The 14,602-nt window shown below is 40.1% G+C and overlaps 1 long non-coding RNA gene across 7 annotated transcripts in view; it reads left to right on the forward strand.

Moving 5' to 3' along the window:
* LOC308534188 overlaps nucleotides 1–14,602 on the forward strand; it is a 63,403-nt gene that overhangs the window by 22,014 nt on the left and 26,787 nt on the right. For all 7 annotated transcript variants that reach the window (XR_013997171.1, XR_013997172.1, XR_013997173.1 and 4 more), the window contains 2 exons: nucleotides 3,057–3,149; nucleotides 10,670–10,822. This is a non-coding gene — a long non-coding RNA (uncharacterized lncRNA). The remainder of the gene's footprint in view (nucleotides 1–3,056; nucleotides 3,150–10,669; nucleotides 10,823–14,602) is intronic.

The following is a 14,602-nucleotide window of genomic DNA, read 5'->3' on the forward strand; positions in this document are numbered from 1 at the left end:
GCGCTATGTGTCTTAACCAGGACCACCTTCCCAAGAAAGGTTGTTTCCCCAGGTTAGGGGTTAACAGGACTAAGGAAGAGAATAAATCAGTAAACCCCCTAGTGTTACAGAAATACCATGTACTGCTTATGAAGAACTTGGACTAAGACTGTTGGCAATAAGTTTGGGACTTGTTGGGCCTGCATCCCCAGGGGTCTGCCCACCAGGGAAAGCACCCAAGCCTATACCCCTGGAGACCCACCGACACAGGGCAGTCCCAGGGAAGGCAAGCAGGGGGCTGGGAGGACATGACCTTTACTGGGTAGGAGAATCTCCTTCAGTCACTTCCTTGTAGCCTATCAGTAGAGCAGCGACCTTGGAATAGCCCCTGTAATGAAACACAGAGATTAACCTAGACAAGATTAAACTCAACAGAACTAGATAGAGACAGGATTTTTGGCAAAGGTCAGATAAGAAACAAGGAACTGGCCGAAACCGGTTTGGCTCAGTGGATAGAGCGTCAGCCTGCGGACTGAAAGGTCCCGGGTTCGATTCAGTCAGGGGCATGTGCCTGGGTTGCGGGCACATCTCCAGTGGGAGATGTGCAGGAGGTGGCTGATCGATGTTTCTCTCTCGTCGATGTTTCTGACTATCTCTCTCCCTTCCTCTCTGTAAAAAATCAATAAAAGTATATTTAAAAAAAAAAAAAGAACCTTATAAATGGGCATCTTAGGCAAATAAATAAAAAAAAAAAAGAAAGAAACAAGGAACTGTAGAACGTTACCCAAAACATACCATGATGTGATTATAGAGGCATGCTTATGGGATCAAATGGTATAAATATAGATGTAATAGGACAATAAAGAGAACCTCGCCATGATGATCACCTGAACGCTGCCCCCATGTCCCTCCTTCTTTGCCGACTCTGCCCACACCTTTGGGAACCCCTGGACCTGCTGGGGCTGGACCCCAACAGTGTTTGAGATCCTGGGTTGGAATCAGATTTGTGTACTAGTATATCTTTCTTTAATTGTTAACTTAAGCCAATTGCCTCATCTTTCTGTGATTTTTCTCATCTGTGATTTGGGGAAAATAAAAGTGTCTCCTTCATAGCATTGTTAGAAGAAATGAGGCAGCATGTTAAGTCTTCATGTAGTGGGTAACATAAAATGATGCTTAGTACACAGTAGTTGCTCTTATTTTTAGAGCTCTTACTAGATGCTAGGCACTGTGCGTTGATATATTTGCACCAAGTCAAATAGCTGGCAAGTGGTAGAACCTGGAGTTGAGCCAGGCCAAAGTTAATGTATTTGACTACTAGGTTAAACTGTCTCTGATGGTTTAACAAACATGGCAAAACCTGCACTTCCCAAATGTCTCTTCCCCTTTAAAGGAGTAAGTTTGGAAGACTGTATACTTATTCCTAAGTCTGTTTGGAATTCCACTTTGGGGCTTACCTGAGGAAGTGATATATTTTTTAAACATTCGTAACAAGGGCAAGTCTTTGCATAAAGAGAAGATTTAATCTTTCTTAATAACCAAAACTTATTTTGTGCTAAGCTCAATAAATAAAGTGGAGAATTGTGTGGTATAGAAAGCAATTTCAGGGTTTTTGTTGTTGTTGTTTATTAAATATATTTTTATTGATTTCTGAGAGGAAGGGCGAGGGAGAGAGAGATAGAAACATCAAAGATAAGAATCGTTCATCAGCTGCTTCCTGCACGTCCTCCACAGGGGATTGAGCCCGCAACCTGGGCATGTGCCCTGACCTGGAATGGAACTGTGACCTCCTGGTTCATAGGTCAACGCTCAACCACTGAGCCATGCCAGTTGGGTGTACAATTTCAGTTTTGACAGAATTAGCAAAAACTTTATTGTCACAAAGCATTTTCTGTTGTTTCTGATTTTCCTATCATGTTGGTCTTGTATGGGATAAAGTAAGGAAATATGTATTGTTATTTGTATATTAGGTTAAATATAAATAGGTTAAATTATTGTAACTTAACAACTAATTAGTGGACTAAAATAAACATAAAGATTGCCAATGAAAGCCTTGTCCTTTGAACAGTTCTTTCATTGACATGGAAGTATGCTTATCAAACCTTTGAATCAAAGTGGAAAATGGGTGATTTCTAAAAAAGAGAGAGGAAGGGGCAGAGAGAGAGAGAGAGAGATACATTGATTTGTTGTTCTACTTATGTATGCATTCATTGATTGATTCTTGTATATGTCAAGAATCAACCAGGGATCAAACCCACAACCTTGGTATATGGTGACAATGCTCTAACCAACTAAGCTACCTGGCCAGGATTTGAAGCTTACTCTTTAAATGTATACATAGTAGATTAAATAGTAGATCTAAAACATATTACATAGTTCCCTGTGCTCTTTATCAGGCAATGAGAAGTACAGATTTGTATTTTTTTAAAAATCAGTAAAACATTAGAATTGGAATATAGGGTAATAAAGCAAAATAGTTAAGACTTACATATTGATAGAGGTGGGTTTGAACTTGCTTCTGTCAATCAGAGCATGTAAGGTTACTTAATCTATATCTTAGTTTTCTCAACTGTAAATTGGGAATAATATTCATACCTGCTACATAGAGCCCAGTAGACCATAATAAGTTCTCAATAAGTGGTATTTAATCATTGTTAATATCCAACAAAGTTATTGTTGGAGCTAAGTAACTCCAGCCAAGTTGCATGGTTTTCTAGATCATCTGAATAGACTCTGCAGTCTGCTATCAGTATCTCTGCTCAGGACACTTAATCTCTTTATTTTAAACACAATTGAATGTCTGTGTGAGGGCACTTCAGCCTCCTGAGGAGCAAAGTGCATGTGCTTTTTGATGGCTATTGATTCATGTATACCTAGTCCCTGAACTGTTTTCTAAATACTCAGGAGTTCTGGAAACATTACTGAACTATAAGTGTGGCATTACAAAAATCAGTCTGCCAATTTTACCAACAGCTTGAAGTTAAAATAATCATTTTCAAACATAATTATACAAAAGGCTCTTCTCTTTGTTCTACCACCCATTTTCTCTCCCTAAAAAGTCCTCATTCTTTTTTAAGGGTCCTCAAATACTAAAGAAGTACTTGAACAAACTGTGCATCTGAACTGGATTAGTTTTCTGGAGGAAGCCCAGGAAAGGAACATTCCTAAATGTAAGAATGAGACTTTTTTTTTTGCAAAAAACTTTTATTGTTTCATTTGGTCCAATGCATGGGAGAGGGCTTCAGGATGGTTAAAAGAATGGTAAAAGCCAGACACCAGGGGAATGCAGAGGGGCCTCTCAAAGGCCCCCCGGGCTCCAAAGGCTCCTAGTCCTGCTTGAGGGTGAGCCTTTGAAGAGATATTCACCCAGGCCAGCCTAGGGGCCAGCCAGCCTGTGGATGTTAGTCAGGTGGTTGCCCATCTTCTGGATGAGTTTCACCTCATCAGGAATTGGTTCTCCAGGAAGTCACAGAGATGAGGGTCGACTTGGGTAGAGCCCAGGGCATGCAGCTCCGGAAGGGCCTGGTTCAGGTTCTTCTCCAAGTATGAGACTTTTAAGCCAGTAATTATTTTTCCTTTATAACTCCACCCTTGACCCTATATTGAAAAAGCAGTAGATAAATGTGAGCATGAATCACAAGGCGGCTCCAAGTTAATATAGGAATGTGGAGGCACACTTAACATGGTACTATTTACTTTCCCTATCCTTTTCTACCTGCAGCTCTAACCATTGCAACCCAAATCTGTAAGTCACTACTCAACCAGCTGCATTCCTCACTTCAGGTCTGGGCGAAGATTAGTCATTGTTCTCTTAAGTACAGCCCTGAGGTGTCCTCTGGGACATAGGAAATACTTCAGAAGAGCAGATAAAGCCATGCTTACTGGCATCATTCAGGTGTCTGTTTGAAAGATGCGGAGTTTTAAAAAAATCTCTTCAGTCCAAAGTTAACCTATTTGAAACCACGGGGAGTTGGCCTCCTGTCTAAAGGTTTAACTGTAAGCAAACAATCTAAAAAAAATTTAAAGACCTTGTTTTTGATCAGACTGTTCAAAGAAAGACTTTTGTGGGTAAAAGTTCACTAGGCTGAAACAATAGAAACATTTGTGAATGGAATATGGCCTTCACTCTTTTTCTTTTAGCTTTAATTTTATTTAATATGGAAAATTGAAGATCCCATACAAACCAAATTCATGTAATATTTTCTTTAGTGTTTTCAGATTTTCTAAGTAACCATAGCATTTAAAAAAAATTAAAGCACAGTTGACATACAGTGGCCTTCACTCTTAAAGTAGAGGTCTCACTTCCCCTTTGCTAGCCTCCTTCATGGGAGAACATGGACACAGTTTGGTTCACCTCTCAGAATGTTTTCCAAGTTGATCAGTGATATTAGGAGAGTCATAGAAGATATTGTGCCGTTGGGCATTTACCTAGGTCTAGGAAAAGCTGGGGACAAATTTCAGAAGGGTTGGCCTTTATTGGCAAACAACCTCCTGAATCATTTGGCTAAAGCTCACTTAATGATTAAAAGGCAAAAGGAAAAAAGTAGCAGGAATTTTTTCACTCCCATGTCTCTGTATCAATCCCATTGTAGATTACTATAAAAACCACCCAGAACTGAAAAAGAAAAGATAAACCAGTCTGACCCTAATTCAAACCTTACTTTTTAATATTTAAGTGATAGATCTGAATCCTTTATTAATGAGCTTAATGAATTACTATTTCAAGAATGTGAAAGTAATTGCATGTCCATGAGTTTGCCTATGTGAAGTGCAGAAATTTTTCAGTTTGTGAGATATATGATTATTTTAGCTATAGCCCCTTAAGCTCTGTTAACAGTAATGTACAAAGCTGTTTTAGGCTGAGGGAAGTTGAAGAACAGTCTTCTTCCACCCCTCTTAGGACATCTTACCAATGTAATAAGTTATATCCTCTGTATGATTTTAATGCACATCAAAAGAACAGGGCTTATCACAATTAGTGCCAGAATTACCCTGACCTCCTTACTTTAGTGTAAGTGGAGAAAACAGGTGAGGCATAATGGTTTATGTCCCTTCTGAGGTGTCCCCTTCCTACTTGGAAATTATATGCTTTTCCCAGGTGCCTGCTGCATCATCTGCTCTTCACTGACCATTTGCTCCATCAGGGATCATACTCTCTTTACAGCTATGTAAGCTGTCTTTCTAGAAGTCCCATCAATACTCCGCTTAATTTCATTAAATAGAAACATAGATTCATGACCAATAGAATTGCTGCTTCAAGAGCAAAGTCCATATTCCACTCTAAAATTTCTCATGTCAGTGTGATTTCAGCCTGCTGAACCTACAAAAGTCTATAGAAGGGAAACCAGCAAAATTAAATGCCCTACACACACCCTCAACCATAAGAGGAAGACAAGGATTGGAGAGCAAAATGAGATTGGTAATACCGATTGACCAAGTTATATGTTTTTCTACATCCTAGTTTTAGTATTTCAATGATAATCGTGCTAAATGACCTTTCTGATAGTCCCAGGAAAGCTAACAAGACATTATACCCTTCCAAGGAAATGGCCTTGTAGATAACCCAATGTATAGTCTTTCTACCCTACTCTCAGGTCTAAGAGCTCTGCCATGGGGCTGTCCATCTCCCTTTGGGAAGTTCTAGTTGGTTTCATTTTAGGAACTGTCTCTTGGTGCTTCCAGCAGGTCATTCTCTCAGTGTGACTTATCCAGTCAAGAAAACTCAAATGGGCCCTGGCCAGGTGGCTCAGTTGGTTAGACCATTGTCCCGATATACAAGGTTGCGGTTCAATCCCTAGTCAGGTCACATATGAGAATCTACCAAGAACAAGTGGCACAGGTCACAGAAAAGGTATTCTAGTTCAGCAATTATTTCTCAATTACTCAAGATTAATTTATTTAGTTGTGAGACTCTGCCTATAACTTTTTCTCTCTTTGTCCTTCCTTACTACTCTTAATATGAAGCATTAGTATTGGGACACCCAACCTATGAAGACAATGGAAACAGAGGAGTTATCAGTTACAACCAAGCAGATCAATAGTACTGATCAAACTCTTAGCCTGGCCAGCTTGGCTCAGTGGTTGAGTGTCAACCTTTGAACCAGGAGGTCACGGTTTGATTACTGGTCAGGGCACATGCCCAGGTTGCGGACTCGATCCCCAGTGCGGGATGTGGAGGAGGCAGCTGATCAATGATTCTCTGTCATCATTGATGTTTCTATCTCTCTCTCCCTCTCCCTTCCTCTCTGAAATCAGTAAAAATATATTTAAAAACAAAATAAAACAAAAAGCCTCTAAAGTCTCCTATACTCTCTACCAAAGTAGAGCTTTGCCTCAAATCTCTCTAATTAAACTTGACCACCATAAACATGTTCAAAAATCTGTGACCAACATTAACTCTGATTCCATCAGAATTATACTATCGAATATTTATCTCTTATATCCTCTCTCAGACCTTGCTCTCACTGCTGTTGTCATAGCAGCAGGCACTGGGCAATAACAGCCAGAGCATGGCAATGTGATATAGGCTTAAAGGAAGTTGTATCACAAGCAATCAAAAGTTGTCTCTCTTGTCTAGACATTATGACAATTATTGAGAAGCATATTTGTGTGTAAGAAATTATAAAGAAAATCAGTTTCACCCATACAAAAAACTTCACTGGATTGCGGCTTTGGGGAGTTTGAACTAAGTCTTTAGTTATGTTAAAATCTCATTATACAAACCAAGAATGTTTAATGACTTATAGTCATTTCCTTGCATTTGCTGATACTGTCAAATCGCAGATGAACTTTGTGATTTCCAGTTCCATCAGTGACTCGTTCACAGGACCTTGATATCTACTTATCCGCCAGTACTAAAAACCTCAGAATGGACTGATAGCGCGACTGTGGCCCTTGCAAAAGATGGCTACTTTGAAGGGCTAAAATCAATTTTACCTTTCTATCAAGGATGTGTTATGAAAGTACATAATAGTGCATCACTTTCCTCGAGCTTTAAAGATGTAACAAGCAGTGCCTTAAGCAAATTATCCCAGCAGTGTAAGCAAACTATAGAGACTCTCTCAACAACTATACCAACTGTGGCTGTGGAAATAAGCTCAGTAAATAAAGTACACGTCTTTCCTGAGAATGACTTGACTTAGAATCTGGTGTTACTGAGCAGTTCATCAAGATGAGAGCTGAGAAAGGAGACATTCACTCCTTTCATATTGCTCTCAGCTGCGCATTGTGTTTGTTGCTGAATACATTAGGGGGCACCTACATAAGAACGGAGAACTCATGGCTTCTGTGCAAGATCTCATCACCAAGACTTGCTGGCTACTGCTCTATTGCGACTTGGCCAATGGAGTTCAAGTAGTGTGACTTCCAAGATATTTCCTTAGATGCATCATATATTCCCTTAGATCTAAATCCAGATATCAACAATCTAGTATCTTCCAAGTCCATAACAGAGTCAAGGACACACTGGACATTTGACTTTCACATTGTGGCATACAGAGAAAAGCACAAGCAACCCGAACAACATCTAGCAAAACATGGCCTCAAATGTCTTGTCAAAGCTTTGGTTGATGGTCATTTGGATAATGTTCCCACAATGTTGGTTCCATTTGCGCAGGGAAATTGGACTCTAAAGTGCATATCGCAGTCTGTTTCCTAAGGAGAAAGAACTCAAGAGAAAAGGGAAATACTTTAGTGTTCAATCATTACACCACTAAGTATATCGAGGTAGTGGAGATGAATATCAAAAAACACATCATGCCACTAATCATTGTTTAATGACAATGACTTCTACCCAGTTAAATCATGCTCTTGAAAAACTACCTCATGTTGCCAGAAGACAGAATAAGTTTGTTATTAATCTAGATTACTCATCATGGTGTAATTACTTTAGGCCAGAGGTCTAGTATGCATTGGGTGCAGAAATGGATGTTCTTGGATGTGGTGAATTCTTTAAGACAGGGAACCTTACGCTGAGGTATACCACATCCTATATAATCAAAGCCTAATATGCTAAGTGTCCGGTCATCCGTTCAACCAATCAAAGCATAATATGCTAATGATATGCTAAGGCTGCTCAACTGCTTGCTATGATGTGCACTGACCTTCAGAGGGCAGATGCTCCGACCAGTAGGTTAGCTTGCTGCTGGGGTCCGGCCAATTGGGACTGAGTGAGGTGGGCTGGACATCCTCTGGAGCCCTTCTGCAGTCCCTCCCTGGCTAGCCAACCTCCTGCGTCCCTCCCCAGCCCCAGTCTTGCACTGGTGGGAGTCCCTCGGCCTGGCCTGAGCCCTCTCTCAATCGGGGACCTCATGGGTGATGTTGGAGAGCCAGTTTCAGCCCGATCCCACAGGCCAGGCTGAGGGACCCCATTGGTGCACGAATTCGTGCACCTTTAGTTTATTATACAAGACAAGTTCAACCCTCCCTGTCAGTTACCTGATAGGTTGCCCATGGAGCACATAAGAACCTGTGTACATGGCTTTGCTGGAGAAGGGCTGAGGCAAAAGTTATGGACTACAATGGCCTCTTGCTCAGAACTATAGCTCTTGAAGATGTTGGGGTCAAGGGTGTTATTCTTGACCAGGGTGACAACTGAACAACAGTTGTTACCTGTGCATGGAGTCCAAGCACTTGATACTTGAATTTGTTCCCATATCTATGCCTTTTCTTTTTCAACATTTTTATTTTTTAATTTAGAGAGAGAGAAACATTGGTTTGCTGCTCCACCCATGCATGCATTCATTGGTTACTTCCTATATAGTGCCCTGACCAGGGATCAAACCCGCAACCTTGGCATATTGGAATGATGCTCCAACCAGCTGAGCTACCCAACTAGGGCAGTAAGCTGTGCCTTTTCAGTATTTGTAGGATGGAGCTGTCTGTCAAATACTTTCTTCACAATATCAAGAAATAGACATGTAACAACCATGAGGATATAGCAAACCAAACAACCACTTGATAGCTGAAAAAACACAAAGTACATATTCTGGGAGCCCCCAAATGGCCAGAGAATCCCTCCATAAAACAAAGAAAATACAAAATGGAATGTAATAGATCTCCAAGTACAAGATGGTTGACCCAGGTCCCAAAATGAATTTCTAAAAGCCATCTTTACAGTGACTATAATAATCATGACTATAGGATATAGGATCCATAGATATAGGATATAGAAAATAGGATCCATGAAACCCAGAAGCGTCCAATAAGGAAAAGTTTTAATTCTTAGTTGATGGTTTTCACTAATGTCTCAATAGAGAGTGGGCTTGTTCTGTAATCTGTAATACATGTGGATCTAGACGCTGTTCCAGACTATATATCAGAATAGGTAGGGAAGTAAACCAAATATTGTATAAAGTCATACAGTGTTTGTTGAGAAAGCAAACAGTAGAACTGATATAAAAATTGGGGTGTGATAAAGCACACATTCTTATTTAAAAAAAATACTGTACAAGGGTAGCTAGTCTAATACAATAAAAATGACCAGGAACAAAAAGCAATGTGGAGAGGAATTTAAATCAAGTTATTGCATAGTCACTGTTTCTTGAAGCTTGTCTTCCTTCTTAACCCATGTTTCCTATCCAACATGTGTATCATGCTTACATCATTAGCACCATCACCACCAGCCAATGTTATAGCTTTCTCAGGTGAGATTTTTATCAGCTTTATTTCCCTGGCTTTCTGCAGTGGTGCCATATGACAATGCAATACAGCTAAACAGTTACTGCAAATATCCATAGTATTTTATGCTTCCTGAGTGCAAGAGATAGATTGGTCCCATCCACCACCAGTCCATGCTGAATCACAGGACCCTCTAATTCTTCTGGCAAGCTGCCTCAGCTGTTCAGCACACTCACTGTCTAATTTCTGGTTTATAAGTTCAACCATATTCATGGTTTTGTGAAAATGCCCACATGATAAACTCACACTAACAGCTAGCTGTTCCATGTTTATCTCCAGTAAGAACCCTATACTTTGAGACCGGCCGTTCTCAATGCTTCACTAGTTTCTTGAACTTTATCTTGTAGTCTGTCTTCTATTGCTGGAGCTCCAAGTAATATCACGTCTTTCTCTATTAACTGGAAGACATTTGCCATGTTCTCTTCCCATTCCTACAAGGCAGTCCTGGCTTCAAATAGTCATCTATCTATTACCTCATACTCTTTAGATGTCAACTATAGGTGGTCATGCACAGGGTTCTTAGCCCTTTCAAAGCAAATTCATTTACATGAATTCCGTTTTTTTTTTTTTAATTTGTCCTCCTATACATTTAGGGAGACTTCATGATTCAGCTCCTTTAGCAAATAAAAACTTCGACCTAAAGGTGCCTGAACAATTACATGCATTCTCCTATGATCTGAATCAAATTCCAGTCTTCCAAGTGTTTTTGCAGTGTTCCAGTTTTCCAATTGTTTTAACTTTTTTTCCCCTTTGGAACAAAATCCCACACAGTGTACTTAAATGATCCAGTTATCTATAAATTTCTGAGGTGTGTAAAGGCCATTCTGAGGAAACCTGTTGGCTCTGTAAATAGTTCTTGTCTCACTTTGATGTGGGATCGAACCTGCAACCTTGGTGTCCCCTGAAGACGCTCTAACCAACTGAGCTGCCTGGCCAGGGCTCATTTAATAATTTCTCATTTCCTTATGTTATGCCACCAAACATTTTGATATGTTTAACATTTTTTTTTCAGAGGAGAGCATGAACACAGTCCCCCACTACCACAAATGATGCAGTCGAGTTTCCCACACTTGGGGAAATTGCGAGGGTCAGCACATCTGGAGTGCAATGGATAAACCTTGCTCTGGGAAGACCGCCTTTGTGACCATGGTATCTCCCTTGCTAGGTAAGTATTCAACTGACCTTGTTTGAACACCTACTATGAGGCAGGCATAGTCAAACCGGAAATGGAGCAATAAACAAAACAAAGCTGCAGCTCTCATGAGGCCTGCATTCTAGTAAAGGAAACAATTTCAGTAACCGCAGTAGACAGCCTGTTGTCACCGTCTGTAGTCTGAAGATTTAATATACTCTGGCTTTAATTCAGAATTACCTGTCTTGCAATGTACACTTTCATGTAATCAGGAGATTTTTATCTCAACTGCATGTTATTAAAGCACCAACTTAGGAATAAGATGTTCAAATGTGACAAGTCTGTGACTAGTTAGCTCAAGAGGCAGGGAAGGGCATAATGACATCAAAGTCATTAACTCTTGGGCTTATTCTATGCACAAATTAGTTAATACCCTTCAGGCTTATACCCACAGACTAATTTACTAACCTGGCCAGTCTTTCTTCAGATGCATGCAGTTGAAAACAGGAGAAGTCAGGCAAGGTTACCTGTCTATTAGCACTATTGGAAAAACAGTTTAACATCCACACCCAGATGCTGGTATTCTAAGAAGCTTGTGAGACAATAGTCATTGTGATCAAGTGTGGCCAGGGCAGTCTTCACACTGAAAGCTCTCCAGGCTTCCTGTGTCTCCACCAGCCAGGAAAATCATGAAGGAGTTCTTTACCTTGGATGATTTCCTTGGGATGGGATTGTAGTCCTTTCATTTCTGTGCTGCTTCTGCGGTATAGTGTTCAAGAGTTCCCTGAATTCAACAGTTAATTCAGATCATTTAAGAGAATAACAGGCCCTAGTCAGTGTGGCTCAGTTGGTTGAAGCATCGTCCTGTGCATGGAAAGGTTGCAGGTTCGATTCCTGATTGGGGCACATATGCAGATTGCAGGTTCAGTCCCTTGTCTGGATGCATATGGGAGGCAACCAATTAATGTTTCTCTCTCGCATCGATGTTTCTGTCTCTCTCCCTCTTCCCTCCCCTGTCTCTAAAGTTGATAAAAATGTATCCTCTGGTGAGAATTAAAAAAATAATAATAATAAGAGAATGACAAATGTGATGGGACAATTTGAGCGTCATAATAAATAGTGTCAACAACAAATTATGACCCATTGAATAAAACAGGAATCTATGAGTCCATACTGGTATTAATAAATAGCCAAACAAATTCATGGAGAAGAGAGACATTTTCCTTACAGTAGAATGCCAACTAAAAAATATAGAAGGGACTATAGCAGTGGTTCTTAACCTTCTGGCCCTTTAAATACAGTTCCTCATGTTGTGACCCAACCATAAAGTTATTTTCGTTGCTACTTCATAACTGTAATGTTGCTACTGTTATGAATTGTAATGTAAATATCTGATATGCAGGATAGTCTTAGGCGACCCCTGTGAAAGGGTCGTTCAACTACCAAAGGGGTCGCGACCCACAGGTTGAGAACCGCTGGACTATAGAATTATAAAATCACCATTTTCAATCATCACAGTAATAATTGACTCAGGCAAGAATCATTAATGGGTACTAAAGTTAGTGGATGAAGTTTGATGAGGAACAAAATGTTCACAGTCTCCCCACAAGCTACTTTTTAACAATAAAATGAAAAAAATGATAATTTTATTTTTTTAAGAGTTTGTTTGAGCTAAATGGATTAGATATTCTGGGAAGCGAGATCTCAAATGCTCCTCCCCTCCCCCCAAATAGTAATTTTAAAGTGCAGAAACCTGACAGGCACTATCTTAACCAAGTCATGAAAGGTAATTTCAACAGCAATGGGACAAATCAACTCCTGATACTGTGTGCCCGACACCACAGCATCATTCTGTGGTTTTCCTGCTAAGAATGCATAACCTGAAGCTAATCATGAGGAAATAACAGACAGCCCAAGTTGAGAAACACTACAAAACACTGGCCTGTAACTCTTCAAATACACCAAGGTCATGACAAAGTGTGGAAAACCTATTCCAGGTTAATGGAGACTGAAACAGTGTTACTGAACAACTGAATGCATGACATGATCTGTAATTTTCTTTTATTATATTGGACATTATTGGGGAAATTGCAAAATTTGAATGAGGTCTGTAGTTTAGGTAATATTATTGAATCAGTATTGACGTAATTTTTATAATTATACTGTGGTAATGAAAGAGAATTGTTCTTGTTTTTAGAAAATACACACTGAGGGTAGGGGGAAAGGGCATCATGTCTGCAGCTTATTCTCAAAGACAAAACATTTCAGAAAAATATATAAATAAATAGATACATACACTGAGAGAGTTTTTAAAGAGAGAGAGTGTACAAGCACACACTAGACATTGGCCTAAGTTGCTAGAAAAAAGAATTGAAAGTAACAAGCAGCTTATTCATGACTGATGTCAGAAGTTCTGAGAACATGCCTCCAAATGCTATTATTGGATACCCAGTGAAAATGTATGGTGTGAGTTAAGATAAGCAGCCCACATGGCAGGAAGTCTTAAATACCAGTGAGTCATTCCCTGTGTTTGAGAGCACTCCTCTAACCCTAAGTCAGTTCAGCCCATACCAACTTCAATTCCATAGACTCCTCTACCAAAAATTGTTCCTTCCTCCCTCCCTCCCGCCTTCCTTCCCTCCCTCCCTTCCTTCCTTTCTTCCTTCTTTCCCTCCTTCCTTTTGCGTATATTTATTAAAGCTGGAGACAGTGAAGCAAGAAAGGGTTTAGGGTATAAGAAGTAACAGGAGAGAGCCCAGGCGGGGCTGCTTTCGCTCTCTAGAAATGCTCTGGGGAAGAAATGAGTCTAGGTGAGGCTGCTCTGGCTCACTGAGAAGTCAGAGAAAAGAGTACCTTGGAGACAGGTTCAGGGGGTTAGCCCGGGATGAGCTGTTGCTGCCACTGCTCCCCTGGTTGTCAGTCTCATGGGGTCCCTTAGAGTTTAGGAGGCATGCGCCTGTGGGGGAAGGGCTGGAGCTTGCTCCCAGGAGGGAGAGGGCACCCAAAATTGTTTGTTTCTTTAACTTCACATTGAGTCATTGAGCTCACAAATTCCACCCAACTCTCCAAAATAGGATAATCCATTTTCTGATGAACAAGTTTAATCTAAATAAATCCACACATTTTTCTAATGTAGGGATAAGATATTACCTAATATAGGGACATAAGTCAAAGCTGATGAAAAACCAGCATGATTGAACCACCGCCACCCTCTCTTTGCTTTGTTATTTCTATATCACTGTGGGCAGGAAGCAGCCATATTGAAATACAAATTTTACTTGTTTCTTCAAAAAACAGAAAAACAAATAAATGGTTTATTTTAAGAATGTACAGGAACTTATACTCTAAACGTCCAAAAATACATATTCTAGGGACTCTTATCACCTCAGGACCCCACTACAGCTTTTCTTTAATCTTTTTAAACATCCTGTTACAGAGATTATAGTTACATCTGTAGCAGGAAGCATAATATAATAATAATTGATCAAACATCAAAAGCACCTGGGTGGTTCTTGCATAGACCTTTAGCCTCATCTCCCACCAACACCATGTTCTTAGGTTTTTTTCCCAACCACATGAATGTATTGTTTGTTTGTTTGTTTGTTCTTTTCCCTTGACCCTGAGGAATTACTATGAATTTTTGCCAGATCAGGACCTTTTCCCAGGGAAAGACCATGAGTATTAAGAAGACAAACAGCACCTGAAGGAAAAATGTAAACCTTTTTCAGGCCCACCCCTCTCTTTGATTTCGTTCTCCACATTGAATTAGATTAATTGGTGGAATTGCACGTCCCTAGTTTTGTATGAGGGAGA

This window comes from Myotis nattereri (genome assembly GCF_964212035.1).
Source record: "Myotis nattereri genome assembly, chromosome: 18".
Classification (NCBI taxonomy): Eukaryota; Metazoa; Chordata; class Mammalia; order Chiroptera; family Vespertilionidae; genus Myotis; species Myotis nattereri.